This window comes from Bos javanicus, chromosome 1, assembly GCF_032452875.1.
Source record: "Bos javanicus breed banteng chromosome 1, ARS-OSU_banteng_1.0, whole genome shotgun sequence".
Lineage (NCBI taxonomy): Eukaryota > Metazoa > Chordata > Mammalia > Artiodactyla > Bovidae > Bos > Bos javanicus.
This window is the reverse complement of record NC_083868.1, coordinates 21,813,936-21,831,097: the sequence shown is the minus strand read 5'-3', so window position 1 is coordinate 21,831,097 and position 17,162 is coordinate 21,813,936.

The following is a 17,162-nucleotide window of genomic DNA, read 5'->3' as shown; positions in this document are numbered from 1 at the left end:
GAATTAAGGAAATTGTTAACGGAAACATTAACATTTGCACAAAGAAACATATAGGAGTTTGCCAGATCTGTATGTTCTATAGATGTTTGAGAGAGTTCATGCCCTAGAAAAGTAATAAAATCAAAATTTAACATGCGGTTTCTTAGCAGGTTTTTATAAAGGTCTACAAAAAGAGATATAGCAACCTTGAATACATACAATCTGTCAAGCACTTTACATGTACTTTTTCCATGGGGATGGTCTTGATACCTGTCTCCTGTACAATGTCACAAACCTCAGTCCATAGTTCGAACATCAGGCACTCTGTCTATCAGATCTAGTCCCTTAAATCTATTTCTCATTTCCATTGTATAATCATAAGGGATTTGATTTAGGTTATACCTCAATGGCCTAATGGTTTTCCATACTTTCTTCAATTTAAGTCTGAATTTGGCAATAAGGAGATCATGATCTGAGCCAGAGTCAGCTCCCGGTCTCGTTTTTGTTGACTGTATAGAGCTTCTCCATCTTTTGCTGCAAAGAATAAAATCAATCTGATTTCAGTGCTGACCATCTGGTGATGTCCATGTGTAGAGTCTTCTCATGTGTTGTTGGAAAAGGGTGTTTGTTATGACCAGTGCGTTCTCTTGGCAAAACTCTATTAGCCTTTGCCCTGCTTCATTCTGTACTCCAAGGCCAAATGTGCCTATTACCCCAGGTGTTTCTTGATTTCCTACTTTTGCATTCCAGTCCCCTATAATGAAAAGGACATCTTTTTTGGGTGTTAGTTCTAAAACGTCTTGTAGGTCTTCATAGAAGCATTCAACTTCAGCTTGTTCAGCGTTACTGATTGGGGCATAGACTTGGATTACTGTGATATTGAATGGTTTGCCTTGGAAATGAACAGAGATCATTCTGTTGTTTTTGAGATTGCATCCAAGTACTGCATTTCAGACTCTTTTTATTTAACTTACATGCAGAGTACATTATGAGAAATGCTGGGCTGGAAGAAGCACAAGCTGGAATCAAGATTGCCGGTAGAAATATCAATAACCTCAGATATGAAGATGACACCACCCTATGGCAGAAAGTGAAGAGGAACTAAAAAGCCTCTTGAGGAAAGTGAAAGTGGAGAGTGAAAAAGTTGGCTTAAAGCTCAGCATTCAGAAAACTAAGATCATGGCATCTGGTCCCATCACTTCATGGCAAATAGATGGGGAAACAGTGGAAACAGTGTCAGACTTTATTTTTGGGGGCTCCAAAATCACTGCAGATGGTGACTGCAGCCATGAAATTAAAAGACGCTTACTCCTTGGAAGGAAAGTTATGACCAACCTAGATAGCATACTCAAAAGCAGAGCCATTACTTTGCCAAAAAAAGACCTGTCTAGTCAAGGCTATGGTTTTTCCAGTGGTCATGTATGGATGTGAGAGTTGGAGTGTGAAGAAAGCTGAGCGCCAAAGAACTGATACTTTTGAACTGTGGTGTTGGAGAAGACTCTTGAGAGTCCCTTGGACTGCAAGGAGATCCAACCAGTCCATTCTGAAGGAGATCAGCCCTGACTGTTCTTTGGAAGGAATGATGCTAAAGCTGAAACTCCAGTACTTTGGCCACCTCACACGAAGAGTTGACTCATTGGAAAAGACCCTGATGCTGGGAGGGATTTGGGGGCAGGAGGAGAAGGGGACGGCAAAGGATGAGATGGCTGGATGGCATCACTGACTCGCTGGACGTGAGTCTGGGTGAACTCCGGGAGTTGGTGATGGACAGGGAGGCCTGGCGTGCTGCAATTCATGGGGTTGCAGAGTTGGACACGACTGAGTGACTGAACTGAACTGAACTTACATGTACTAGCTTGTTTTATCTTGTATTTAGCCCTAAAAGGGTTGCATTTTGAGTCCCGACTTACAAATGAACTGAGACTAAGTGAGGTAAAGTAATGAATGCATGATCTCAAGGCAAGCAAACAGTAGAATTAGTGTTTCAACTCTGGTCTCAAGGGTTTTTAAAATGATGTGCTTTTTTCACTGTATATCACTGCTGCTCTCGCAAAAGTCTGTTAGGGGAGTCCCCCATTTTTTGTCTTCCTTCCTTTCTTTCTCTCTTCCTCCTTAAACTCAAGGTGAAGACATTTTATTTAACTCTTTCTAAACTGCCAAGATTCTGAACCTAATAATAAACATTATTTATTTATTTTAAAGTATAGTTGATTTACTGCTACTAACAATAAATATCACTTTATTATTACAGTTAGTATTTATTGAGGACTGTGTGGCCTAAGCCCTTGGTGAACATCCTCTAAATACATGATAGGGCAGGTACCTACCTACCTACCATTTACACTTGAAACCTAGTGTTTACACTTTTACCTACTGTTTACACTTGAAACCAAAACTTTAAGATTTTCAACTTGCCTAAGATAAAATCCTTGGTTGTTTCTAAAGAAAAAAATTTAATACCATATCTGATTATGACATTTGTGTTCTTGGCTACTATGAAGAAATCTAGGACTGAGAAAGAAAATACGTAGTAAAATATCTTTTATTTTAAATGAAGGAAGTATAATTATATTAAATTTATATTTAAAAAATATTTTGGTTGTTTATCTTTATTCTAAAAAGTCCTTTTAACTTTTTGCTCTTCAGAAACCACATATTTGACACCTGCTGCTGCTGCTAAATCATCCTAGAAAAAAACAAAAACAAAAGAATAGCCAAACCAAACAAATACCATTGTTATTATGATACAGCACTGCCATCCAGTGGCCATTGAGGGAAACATCACAAATGCTTCAGGGCGCCCAATGACTCTCAGTGTAATATTTGAATATGAAATGAAATACTGAGATTGAAGAAAATTGTTCAGGTAATAAAGTTCAACTTTATCATTTATCCTGAGCCTGAGTCACCTCAAAGTGAATAAACTAACTCTTCCTGTGTCATGATGCAAATGTTAGTGTTAGAGACCTTATTTTTTAATATAAATTTATTTATTATAATAATTTAGAAACATGAATAAAAAAAATGCAGACACTTGTGCAATTAGGAATTTCTCTTCAAATATTTAAGCTTTTTAGTTTAGCACAATTTTTATTAGCACATATTTCAAAATATATGTTGAAATTGCCCATATGAATGCAGTGCTGGGCTTGACTGATATGCACACTGAGCAAAATCAAGTAGCTTTCGCTTCTTGGACTGAGGATGCTATTATTAAACACAGCCTCTTGAATTCCTTTATTGCATGTAGTTTAATGTGCACACTTCAAATAAGGTATTCATTATTTGCTTGCTTTGTTTTTAATGTTTGTTCAAACTTTTTTCTTTATTTGTTGGTTTATTTAAACCAGTGGTGCCAAAGAAAGGCAAAAGCCAGAGCTCTTGGGTTCAAAAATGTTTTGAATCATGGATTGGAAGCTTTGATTACTCATTTAGAAAATATTTATTAAGATTTGGTAAACTTCTGCATTTGCAGTAAATATGGCACAGTCTTGCCTTGAAAATAATTACTGTTCACTTCAGAAAACAGAAACACAAATAGATACAAAGCAACATTAATACTGTAAGGAACAGGCACAGGACCCAGTCTCCTCGTTCACAGGGATATCTCAAGAAGCCAAGTGCTTCACACACAGTAAAGACCCAGTTGTTGCTGGATGAATGAATGGAGCCGTATAATTGAGGTAAGCATGAGGTGTAACAACATCCACTCACAATCTAAGAGGTTTCATTAGGTTGTCAGTAGCAAGAAACTGGGCTAAGTTGTGGTTAGGTGCAAGCAGTCGAAAGCCATACTAAGCAAAGTGGGTTCCGAAACAGAAAGACAAATACTGCAAGATTCCACTTATATGTGGAATCTGAACTACAACACAGATGAACATATCTACACAACAGAAACAGACTCCCAGACATAGAGAACAGACTTGTTGTCATTGCCAAGGGGGAGGTGGAGTGGGGAAAGGAAGGACTGGAAGTGTGGGATTAGCAGATGCAAACTGGTATATACAAAACGGATAAAAAACAAAGTCCTACAGTATAGCACAGGAAACTATATTCAGTATCTTGTGATAAACCACAATGGAAAAGAGTATGAAAAATAACATGTATTTTATATGTGAAAATAATATATATCACTAAATCACTTTGCTGTACAGAAATTAACACAACATTGTAAATCAACCATACTTTAAAAAATTTAAAAATAAATAAAATGTAGGAATGAGAAGACAGGGGGTATACAAACTTTTTAAAAAGATAAAAGACAAAGTAAGATGGAATAATGTGTTTTAGGCAAAGATCCGTAGGTGAAAAGGTCTGGAGGTGACTGCAGAATTATTTAATTAAAGTCATTTGAAAAGTAAAGACACTACAAGCAAGTGATTTGGTGAAAGTCACATCACACACAGTGTTACAAGCTTAGACTGGGTTTTCTGATTCCCTGGGGCTTCCCAGGTGGCTCAGTGGTAAAAAAATCTGCCTGTCAATGCAGGAGACACAGGTTTGATCCCTGGGTTGGGAAGATCCCCTGGAGTAGGAAATGACAACCCATTCCAGTATTCTTGCCTGGAAAATCCCATGGACAGAGGACCCTGGCGGGCTACAGTCCATGAGTGACCAAGAATCAGAAACAACTGCACGCACACATGAAATCTGATTCCCTCTCTAATCTACTTTGACTTAGTGCAACTGTGAATGTACTTTTACAAGGAGAAAAAACAGTGCAGTGAAAGGGAGCAAAGGAGCTGATGAAAAAGACATATTGCAGGAATAATCTGCAGCACTCACCTAATGGTTGGACACAGACAGACTCTGAGGACGGTCAGGTTAGGAGGGATAAAGAATAAGAGCAAAAGTGAACCGTCAGCTGAACCTCGAGAGCATTGTTTCTGTTAACTACACACCCATTTATTAAACTGCTGCTATTAATAAGAATAAGAACTATGCAGGATGTAACAGCCCTGGAGGACAATGTAGCCAAATGGTTGAGAAACTGCCTCTGAGGCCTAATCCATTGTAGGCAGTGTTTACACAGAACACATTTACTAAGAGCCAACAGCACATTGTCACTATGGGGGAGCCAAAGAAAATGGAAGAAATGATTCCCTTTATCAAGTAACTTATACTCAATTTGAGACTTTTTTAAAAACCTTGTACAAATGGGCTATAAAAAAAAAAAAATTACCAGGGCAGCAGTAGCACAGTGGGGAGACATCATGGTCTGAATCTAAAGAAGCCATGAAGGGGACTTCCCTGGCAGTCGGGGGGTTAAGATTCCATCTTCCAAGGCAGGGGACGCAGGTTTGGTACCTGGTCCGAGAACTAAGATCTCACATGTTGGGTGGCAGCTAAGCCTGTGAACTGCATCTAGAGAAGCCTGTGCATCACAAAGAAGACCCACCACAGCCAAAAATAATGATAATAAATACATTTTTAAAAATAAGAAGCCCATGATCTCATCTGTGGATCAAGGCTGTTACAGGCTCCGTGCTGGTTGTGCTCTGCGGTACACTGTTGTCATACATTTGTATAGTGTTGTGAACATTTTTGGCTGGTGGAAGTAAAGTATCTCAAGTGAGATAGGTCTTTTTTAAATTCTCACAAAATAGCCAATTGGGCCAGTGGAAGGGCTGCAGATCCTGTCAGTCCTCTCCTGATTCACAGAATTAATGTAGTGCATGCTTTTCTTGCCTGTTGAGAAGCAGATCAGCGTGCTTTTTGCAGCCCCTTCATCAGGTCATGTGTTGGATTTTGAAACTGTTCCCTCGGTCAGATGTGGCCACTAGCCATCCACACTGACCTCTCTGCTAGCCAGCCTCCACCTTGAGCCCTGGTAACTGATTAAACTGAGTGCTTCAGAGGCTGCTTCTCCCTGATTCATAATTTATGATTAGCATCTCAAATCCTAATTTGTGACTTGGATTTTACTTTGTGTGTCCATCCTATGACATGATCAGTCTGCTCTCCCAAGGAAAATATACTATGAAGACACTATCTTCTTTGAAAATTGATGTTAGAGGAGACTTAAAGGGACTGAAATTGGGTCCCGAAGAAACCATTGGCCTAAACTACTTCAGAGAACAGCTTGCTCACAGATGGCATTGGGGTCTCTTTTTGACTGAAGGTAGGGAATTTTTAGAAAGAAAGTAATATAGATACTAAGTATAGGCCAAAGAATTAAAATTTACTTAACACGTAGTTTTGACCTGCAGGAGATATTTTTAGTACTGTCGGACCTCAGAGAGATTGTGGGTTCAATTCTAGACCACAGCAATAAAATGAATATGGCAAAAAAGTGTGTCACACACATTTTTGGGCTATCAGATCAGATCAGATCAGTTGCTCAGTCGTGACCGACTCTTCGCGACCCCATGAATCGCAGCACACCAGGCCTCCCTGTCCATCACCAACTCCCGGAGTTCACTCAGACTCACGTCCATCGAGTCAGTGATGCCATCCAGCCATCTCATCCTCTGTTGTCCCCTTCTCCTCCTGCCCCCAATCCCTCCCAGCATCAGAGTCTTTTCCAATGAGTCAACTCTTCGCACGAGGTGGCCAAAGTACTGGAGTTTCAGCTTTAGCATCATTCCTTCCAAAGAACACCCAGGGCTGATCTCCTTCAGAATGGACTGGTTGGATCTCCTTGCAGTCCAAGGGACTCTCAAGAGTCTTTTCCAAAACCACATTTCAAAAGCATCAGTTCTTCGGTGCTCAGCCTTCTTCACAGTCCAACTCTCACATCCATACATGACCACTGGGAAAACCATAGCCTTGACTAGACAGGTCTTTTGTTGGCAAAGTAATGTCTCTGCTTTTGAATATGCTATCTAGGTTGGTCATAACTTTCCTTCCAAGGAGTAAGCGTCTTTTAATTTCATGGCTGCAGTCACCATCTGTAGTGATTTTGGAGCCCAGAAAAATAAAGTCTGACACTGTTTCCACTGTTTCTCCATCTATTTCCCATGAAGTGGTGGGACCAGATGCCATGATCTTCGTTTTCTGAATGTTGAGCTTTAAGCTAAATTTTTCACTCTCCTCTTTCACTTTCATCAAGAGGCTTTTGAGTTCCTCTTCACTTTCTGCCATAAGGGTGGTGTCATCTGCATATCTGAGGTTATTGATATTTCTCCCGGCAATCTTGATTCCAGTGTGTGTTTCTTCCAGTCCAGCATTTCTCATGATGTACTCTGCATATAAGTTAAATAAACAGGGTGACAATATACAACCTTGACGAACTCCTTTTCCTATTTGGAACCAGTCTGTTGTTCCATGTCCAGTTCTAACTGTAAGTACATGTAAAAGTTGTGTTTGGGCTACCCAGGTGGCACTAGTGGTAAAGAACCTGTCTGTCAGTGGGGGAGACATAAGAGATGCAAGTTCAATCCCTGGGTTGGGAAGATCCCCTGGAGGAGGGCATGGCAACCCACTCCAGTATTCTTGCCTGGGAAATCCCACGGACAGAGGAAACTGGTGGGCTACAGTCCATGGGGTCACAAAGAAGTGGACATGACCGAAGCAACTGAACACGCGTGCAAAAGTTGTGCTTATGCTCTACTGTTGTGTGTTCAGTGCACAACAGCATTATGGCTAAAAAGCAATGTGGTGTTGTTGTTCAGTGGCCCAGTTGTGTCTGACTCTTTGCAACCCCATGAGCTGCAGCACACCAGGCCTCCTTGTCCCTCACAAAGAAACAATGCACGTACCTTCATCTAAAAATACTTTATTATTAAATAATGCTAATCATCCTCTAAGATTTTGACAAGTCATACATAATATTTTTGCTGGTTGAAGGTGCTGTCTCTATGTTGATGGTGCTGACTGATCAGGGCGGTGGTTTCTGAAGGTTGGAATGACCTGTGGCAATTTTTAAAAATAAGGCAATGAGGTTTGCCTCACTGATTGGCTCTCCCTTTCAGGAATGATTTCTCAGTAGCATACAATGTTGCTTGATAGTGTCTTACCCATAGTAAAACGTCTTTCAACATTGGAGTCAGTCTTCTTAAATGCAGCCTTTATCTACTAAGTTTATGTAATATTCTAAATGCTTTGTTGTCATTTTGACAATTAGTGAAGTTCTCCTTCTTATATGGATACAGTCCATGGATCCCCCAAAACAAATACAATAATAACACCAAAAATCAATGACCATGAATTATCATGGTAAATATCATAATGATGAAAAAGTTTGAATTATAGCTAAAATTACCAAATTGTGACACAGAGACACAGAGAGAAAAATGCTGTTAAAAACAAAACAAAACAAAAAACAATGGTGCTAATAGATTTGCTCGATGCAGGGTTGCCACAAACCTTCAATTTGTTTTAAAAAATATGCAATTATCTGTGAAGCACAATAAAGCAAAGTACAGTAAAACACGGTATGGCTGTACTAACTAAGGGATTTTGTGATGACCACACACCCTATTCAAGATGGTGTATACAACAAGATGCACTAAAATTTAAGAATGCTATACAAGAGAACAACCAGTTGAAGACTTTTACTCTGAAGAAATTTTACAATATGACAGTCAGTAACAACTCAAATCACAGATGGTGATTGCAGCCAGGAAATTAAAAGACGCTTACTCCTTGGAAGGAAAGTTATGACCAACCTAAATAGCATATTAAAAAGCAGAGACATTACTTTGCCAGCAAAGGTCCATCTAGTCAAGGCTATGCTTTTTCCAGCAGTCATGTATGGATGTGAAAGTTGGACTGTGAAGAAAGCTGAGCACCAAAGAATTGATGCTTTTGAACTGTGGTGTTGGAGAAGACTCTTGAGAGTCCCTTGGACTGCAAGGAGATCCAACCAGTCCATTCTAAATTGGAAGGACTGATGTTAAAGCTGAAACTCCAATACTTTGGCCACCTCATGTGAAGAGTTGACTCATTGGAAAAGACCCTGATGCTGGGAGGGATTGGGGGCAGGAGGAGAAGGGGATGACAGAGGATAAGATGGCTGGATGGCATCACTGACTTGATGGACATGAGTTTAAGTAAACTCCAGGAGTTGGTGATGGGCAGGGAGGCCTGGCGTGCTGCAATTCATGGGGTTGCAAAGAATCGGACATGACTGAGTGACTGAACTGACTGAACTGATTGTCTAACAACTCAAAATTAGGAGAGCTCTATACCATCAGCAGTAAGCCAGACCTGATGACTTTACATAGGCAAGAATTCAAAACAACTCCAAATGCAAATTTGATGGTATGACTAACAGAAACAAGAGGGGATCTTTTAGAAATTATGATAATTAACCCAGTTTTAGACCTTAGAAAGTTCCAGGTGTGAGGTAGGTAATGTCCTGTCCTGGAATCTGAGCTCAGAAAAGTGTCAAATATGGCAGGAGGTAAAAGATTCAATATTCAAGAATATATCCATATTCTTTTGCAGAACTTTAGAGAGAAGTTCATTGTTGGTGACCATGGATAGTAAGTCTTCTACGTAGCAGAGTATTCTAGAGACTATTTTAGAACTAAATAATAATAAGAAAGCTCATATGGGAGGACTTGAAAGGTCAAACAGGGATTAGTTTGGAAGTGTCAATGAAAATAATGCTGCCTGCCATCTCAGTAAACAAAGGATGTTGTGGCCATCAAGCCGTCACCTTACAGCTGCCTGACTGTGAACCCTGAGGAAATTCAGGTTGGAAACAGGATGCCTGCCATCCAGCCAGAAGCCTCTACAATCACCCCCACAATGCATTCTGAGGAGACTCGGATGAGAAAGCTCAGGACGCTGGTCCCAGAGAGATGAGGTGCATATAGGAGGAAAGATTTCAATGAACCCAGACACTCACATCTTCCCATATGTAGAAAAGTACTAAATTCTTTCACTTTCGATGTCTGGTTTTCTTTAATAGTGATGTTTTGATGTTCTAACTACCTAGTCTTTGTTGCAAAATCTCGTGTGTATCTTGATTCCTCATATGCCACTTGGGAGCTGTCTCTCAGAGCTATCTGAGATACTGCATCTCAGACTTAGGTCATCAGTTTTGTCTGCCAAATAAAATATAACTCTCAGCTTTTAGGTTGTGCTTTTTTTTTTTTTTTTTCAATTTGCAGTGAGTAGATCACTACCATCCTTATTATACACTTAAAGAGCACCCACTGGGTGCTAGACAATGTAGTGAATTTTGGGAAGAGAAAAAAAAAAAAAAAACTATGACCTACTCTTAACTGCTAACATCTGGTTTTAGTGCCTAGGCATCTTCTTCAACACAAACTATATCAACTTTGCTGCTGCTGCTGCTGCTTCTAAGTCGCTTCAGTCGTGTCCGACTCTGTGCGACCCCATGGACTGCAGCCTACCAGGCTTCTCCGTCCATGGGATTCTCCAGGCAAGAACACTGGAGTGGGTTGCCATTTCCTTCTCCAATACATGAAAGTGGAAAGTGAAAGTGAAGTCACTCAGTCGTGTCTGACTCTTAGCCACCCCATGGACTGCAGCCTACCAGGCTCCTCCATCCATGGGATTTTCTGGGCAACAGTACTGGAGTAGGGTGCCATTGCCTTCTCCCATATCATCTTTAGCTAACATTTATTAAGGGATCATTCTGAGTCAGAGTTCTACGTGTTGTACACAGATTATCTCATTTATTTTTATAGCAATCATATGTTACCTTAATATATGGTAAGTCCTTATTACCATTTTGCAGATAAAGGAAACAGAAAGGAGTTGTAAGAAATAGTTGACATAACAGGTATAACTATCACCCTCTGAATCATGTGCTTACACAATCAGACCTTAGCTGGCACCTGAAATTTGAATTTTGGAAGGCCTCCCTCCATTCCTGAAATAGGTAAGAGTGGCTCATTGCTTATAGAAACAATAGTTTATGATAAGCACTCCCAGACAGACTCTTTGTGTGGGAGTCTAGAATTTTGGTAGATGCTAGGCAGAGGATGCCTACAATATCAGCTCCCAATAAAAACCCTGAGCAATGAGTCTCAAAAGAACTTAGTTGACAACACTTCACATGTGTCATTGAAACTCTTGCTGCCGGAATTAAGTTCATCCTGTGTGACTCTCCTGGGAGTGGACTTTGAACGCTTGTACCTTGCTCCCTCCATATTTTTCCCCAGATGCCTTTTCTCTTCACAGATTGTGCTTTGCTTCCTTTCACTGCAATAAACCATAACCATGAGTACAATTATGTGCTTAATACTGTGAAACCCTTCAGGAGAAAAAGAAACATCCAGTAGTTCATCATCCTTCAGGTTGTGGGTGCTAAGAATGTCTTGTTTGGTGCTAAGAGAGAAAGAGCAAGTGTAAGGGATTAGTTGAAGGTATATAACCTACCTCCTCACTAAAACAGAACACTTCTCCCCTCAGTTTTTTTGCTGCCAAAAATGTTTTGCTTTCAATATCACCTTTCAAGAGGGGAATGAGAAACTGGTTCTTCTAGGGTGTTGGTTTTATAAAGGAAAGTTGGCTCTTTATAAAGGAAAAACATCATCCATGCAGTGCTTCTCAAATCTCAAATACCCTAGAGGGTATAAGTCATTGCTGGGTGCTACCCCAGCTCTTCTGATTCAGTAAGTCTTAGATGGGACCAAGAATTTGCAGATCTAACAAGAATTTCCTGATCGTGGTTGTTGGTAGAGCCGCAGATTTACTAATTCACTAGCCTCTCCAAGCACACAGAGGCAAAGACAGTATTCTGCTTTGGGAGAAGAAATGTTTGTAGGATGCTTCTTGGCACGCAGACACAGAACAATTGATTCCATATGCAGTTTAAATAAGAATTTGTTGTTTTTTTAATCAGACCTTTAACTCTTAACTAAAGAAACATCCAGAATTACTTCCAGATTCCAACATTTGTATATGGGGACAACTTCTAGGGACAAGAAGATCTCAAGAAAATCCAATGACTCTCTGATGTTGTTTAGTCCCTATGTCATGTCTGATGCTTTGTGACCTCTGTGTACTATAATTGGATGTAAATTACTACGAATTTTGTATATTAAATTTTGCATGTGTGGGCTGTTTAATCATTTGCCCTTCAAGCATCAATATAACTTACTCTCCAATCTATAATTCATTCTCAACTTCAGTATGAAAAGGAGTTATTCAGAATTTGAGAGAATTTTAGCAAAGCCAATTTAAAGTGGGACATTTAAAATCGGAATATCTTCCCCAGTTTTAGTTCTGAAGTCTCATGCATAGTTAAAAGTACACTGTGTTGTGCCTATTTCCCTAACAATAAAGTTAGAGGTCATGAAAACTGGCTTGCCTACCTTAAAGAAACTGCTAAGGCCCGCTTTCCAGTGTCTGCGAACCAACCTGGATTCTACAGAGACTGAATTTATTTCTTATTAAAAAAAAGTTTTTAATGACAAAATTTTGCTATATCCTGTAAGTTGAAATGACCTCAATTCTTCTAATGGTAAGAATTATCCCACTGGATTCCCGTCTCTGATTTGAGGTCTTCCCTTCAGACCCCTTAAGCGCTGATGTGATGTTGGGCTTCCCTGGTGGCTCAGATGGTAAGGAATCTGCCTGCAAAGAAGGAGACTCAGGTTCAGTCCCTGGACTGGAAAGATCCCCTGCAGGAGAAGATGGCAACCCACTCCAATATTCTTGTCTGGAGAATTCCATGGACAGAGGAAACAGGCAGGCTACAGTCCATGGGGGTCGTAAAGAGTCAGACATGACTGAGTGACTAACACATACCTCAGACCCCTTAAGAATTGATGTGATGTAGTTTGTCACTTAATGCAAGCTGAGTAAATGACTTCAGACATAGCTTTTTGCTTCTTTTTATTCCCTAAGTGCAAGAGTTGCTTTGATTATATTGCTCAGTTCAGGGCACATTTAATCTTTGCAAAACCTCTCTTGCTTCTTTTTTTTTTTTTCGTTCTCATCACTACTCACATTTCCACCATGGTAACTAGTAAGTGCTACATTCAGGCCTTTTTTTCCTATCTTTGTTTTTCTCTTTTGGAAATCTGATTTGTAAACATTTATCAGCACATCAATGGCTCAGATTTTACATGTTATTACTTGTATCTTGAGAAGATCTCTGTACCTCACTAGGTCTCAGATCTTCCTCTGAAGAATGAGAAATGTGATGATTAATTTTAATGTATCAACTTGACAGGTCCACAGGGGCCCTAATATTTGGTCAAACATTATGTGTTTTGCTAGAGATGTTTTAAATGAGATTAACATTTAAATTTGCAGACTGAGTAAAGCAGAATGCTCTTCATAAAGTGGGTGGGCCTCTTATAGTCAGTTGAAGGTCTGAATAAAACAAAATGCTTGACTTTCCCCAAGTAATAGAGAATTATCCAGCATATGAAACTTCAAACTGACCCATCAACTCTTCCTGTCTGATAGTCTTCAAACTGGACATGACCTCTGCAGATTTCGGATTGTATAATTGTGTGAGCCAAGTCCATATAATATATCCATTTATATTGGTTTTGTTTCTCTGGAGAACCCTGATGAATACAAGGAGTCTGAGCTTAGGTGGTCCAAAATCTTTGAAGGATATGATTCTAAATAATTCTGATCAGACAAAAATGTGCTGATTTTCTTTTCAGAGTCCTTTCCAGTCTTGGGGTTCTACTTTATATTGATATTCAAGTTTGCAGTCTCAAAGTACAGCATACATCTAATACAACTTCAGTAAGTAGGAATATAAGATGGTTCTGGAAAGTTGTATCTGCAATTTTAAAGAAGATAAAATGCAAGTAATTATTTTAAAAATTAATAAGAAAAATTAACCATCCTGAAAAGGTTACTATGTTTCCCTAGCTTCTACACCTAGGGAAATACTGGGAAAATACTGGAAAACTTCAATCAAATGAATACTGCCAAGTAACAAAACCAGGTTCAGCAAGTATAAATTGATATGGCTATAGTCAAAGTCAAGTCTCTGTCCCCAGTTTCATAGAAGTGACTTTAGAAGAGGAGAATTCATAGCAGTTTAATGTCACTGTGTTTTGGGATATGTTATAGACTCCTAAGAGTTCCTTGGACAGCAAGGAGATCAAACCAGTCAATCCTAAAGGAATGAACCCTGAAATCTCACTGGAAGGACTAATGCTGAAGTTGAAGCTCCAATACACAGGCCACCTGATGCAAACAGCTGAATCATTGGAAAAGACCCTGATTTGGGGAAAGATTGAAGGCAGAGTGAGAAGAGGGTGACAGAGGATGAGATGGTTGGAGGGCATCACCAATTCGATGGACATGAACTTGGGCAAACTCTGTGAGACGGTGAGGGACTGGAAGGGCTGGTGTGCTGAAATCCATAGGGTCGCAAAGAGCTGGACCCAACCTGGTGACGAGGTAGCAATAGACTGTTTGGCAGTGCCCTCTTCCAAATGTATATGTTGAAATCCTAACACCCAATGTAACGGTGTTAGGAGGTGAGGTGTTGGGAAGTAATTAGATCATTAGGGTAAAGCTCTCATGAATGGGATAAGTGCTCTTACAAAAGAAATCCCAGAGATTTCTCCAGCTCCCTTTCCACCATGTGAGAACACAGCAAAAGAACAGTCTGCAGGAGAAAAAGGGACTTCACCAGAACCTGACCATGCTGGCATCCTAACCTCAGACTTCCAGCCCCTAGAACCGGAGAAACACATCTCTGTTGTTTATAAGCCACCCATTCTATAGCATTTTGCTATAGTAGTCCAAATGGACTATGATAGGATGGTTGGAGAAATGTGTCAACCAGTCAAGGATATGAGTACCTACAGGTACTCAGTGTCTAAGAAGTAAGAAGCTGCCTGGGAGAAAGTAACCACTATTTTCATATAGCTTTTGGTGACAAACACTTTATGTTTAGTATCTTAAATCTCTTTTAGAAATATCATTCTTATTTTATGGAGGAATAGACTGGAACTCACAGATAAACTCACCCAAGGCCACAAAGACAACAGTGAAGCCAGGACAGAAACAAGAACCATCTGGCTTCAAAATCAACCTTCCTCCTTTTCCACATCATTCTGAAATGTAAACATAGGACTTCCTTCAAGAAGATTGACCTGGCTAAAGAGAGAAACAATAGTTCAGCTCTTTAAAAGCAGACGGTATTGGACTACTGACCAAACATAGTTAGAGTCAAAACTTTTAAGCAGTTAAGGAGATTAGCAAATATGTATTAAAGCAAATTCCAAGGAGACATGAAGATTAAATATAATGTGTTATCCTAGATGGAATCCTGTAAATGAAAGAGGACATTTAATAAGATGTAAGAAAATCTGAATAGAGACCTCAAGTTAATGATAAAGTATTAATTCATTAATCTTTAACATATGTACCATACTAAGATGTTATTAACAGGGGAAACTGGGTCTGGAGTATATGAGAACACTCGACACTGTCCTTGTAATTTTTTTCTGTAAATCTAAAACTATTCTAAAAAATAAAACATGAAATTGAAAATAAATTTATTAAAGCAATTTTGACTAGAATTCCTCTCCCCCTTTGATAGATAGTATCTTTAAACCTCATTCATTTTCCTTCCCTACCTATTCACTGTTTTAGAATATAAGAGGAACGGTTAAAAAAATACTGGAAAAAGATTCCACAAGGAAGAAAAGCAGAAGAAATAGACTCTAAAGTTTACTTATTTCAATTACAATGGGAAAAAAAATGCCTTAGTCTATTGTTCTCCCACTGCTTGTTCTGGAATTGATTCTGAACCATGCTCTGTTATGAAAAATATAACAAAAGATCAAAGACAATAGTTTTGTAAAGTACATATTCAGTATTTCCCAGCTTTTGGTCATGCTCTATATTCATTATCCATCATCACAATAATACCTCTTAACAAACCTCAGTGGTATATGATCATTTCTTCCACCACCACCACTCCTGATCTTTGGGTCAGCTGGATGGTTTTATTGATTTGAGCCAGTTGTGGCTGATCCTGGCTGGCTCACTTACGCATTTGTAGCTGACTAGGAGATATCTGCGGAGAAGGCAATGGCAACCCACTCCAGTACTCTTGCCTGGAAACTCCCATGGGCGGAGGAGCCTGGTAGGCTGCAGTCCATGGGTTTGCGAAGAGTCAGACACGACTGAGCGACTTCACTTTCACTTTTCACTTTCATGAACTGGAGAAGGAAATGGCAACCCACTCCAGTGTTCTTGCCTGGAGAATCCCAGGGATGGGGGATCCTGGTGGGCTTCCGTCTATGGGGTCGCACAGAGTCAGACACGACTGAAACAACTTAGCAGCAGATATCTGAGAGCTGGTTGACCAAGGAGGTTCATAGCTGGAGACACCTAGCTCTGCTTCATTTGCTCCTTCACCATCTAGCACACTAGCCTCTGCTTGTTCTAACTGCTCAGCAAGATTTCAAGGGAGCAATAATATATAAGGTTTCTGAAGCCCAGGCCTGGAACTAGCATTTTGTCATTCCTGCCACACATGTTCTACTGGCCAAAACAACTTGAAAGGCCAGTCCAGAGTCAAAACGTGGGGAAAAGGACACCTTGGGAGGAGCTGCCAAGTCACACTGCAAACAGAAGAAAATTAATCTTGCAATCAGCCTTCCACGTTTACCTACCATCTTTAGGAATTTTGCAAATTCCCTTTATCTGCTCATTAACATGCTTGTTACTTAAGATGTCCCCATTACTACAACCATATTTGTAAAATCATGGGTTTAAAGTTTTATTCATATATGCATTAAAAATTTTAACTAATAAAAACTAGAAAAAATATCACATACCAGTTAAAATTGTCTCAGTGAAACACACTGAATTAAGTAATGTTCAGAAGCTTCTATGGGATCCAAAGAGAGAAAGTCTCTAACTTGCAATGAGATAGTCAAAGCAATCTCTCTAACAAGTGCTAGACTCCCTGTTGTATCTGAAGTACTCAAACACATTCAGAGAAAGAGACTAAGGGCTTAAATCCCATTTCAGGAGAATTTGCAATCCAGGGGGGCAAACAAGATTATCTTGTCCAGCAAACTTTCTTACCCTGAGTGAGTAGAAACAGTATGTATATCAGACAGAGAATAAGTAAAATAGTATTTCAAATTAGGACGTGATCACAGACAGGTAGAGGAAGAAGGCATAGATGGAATTGATTTTGAGCTAGACCTTCTCATATGGGTAGAAGAATAGCTAACCTTAAGGTAAGGAGGCTTTTTAAATTGAAAGAAAGCCTCAGCCAGAGGCTCAAAGGAAATCACTAAACAAGCACAATTAGGCCTCTG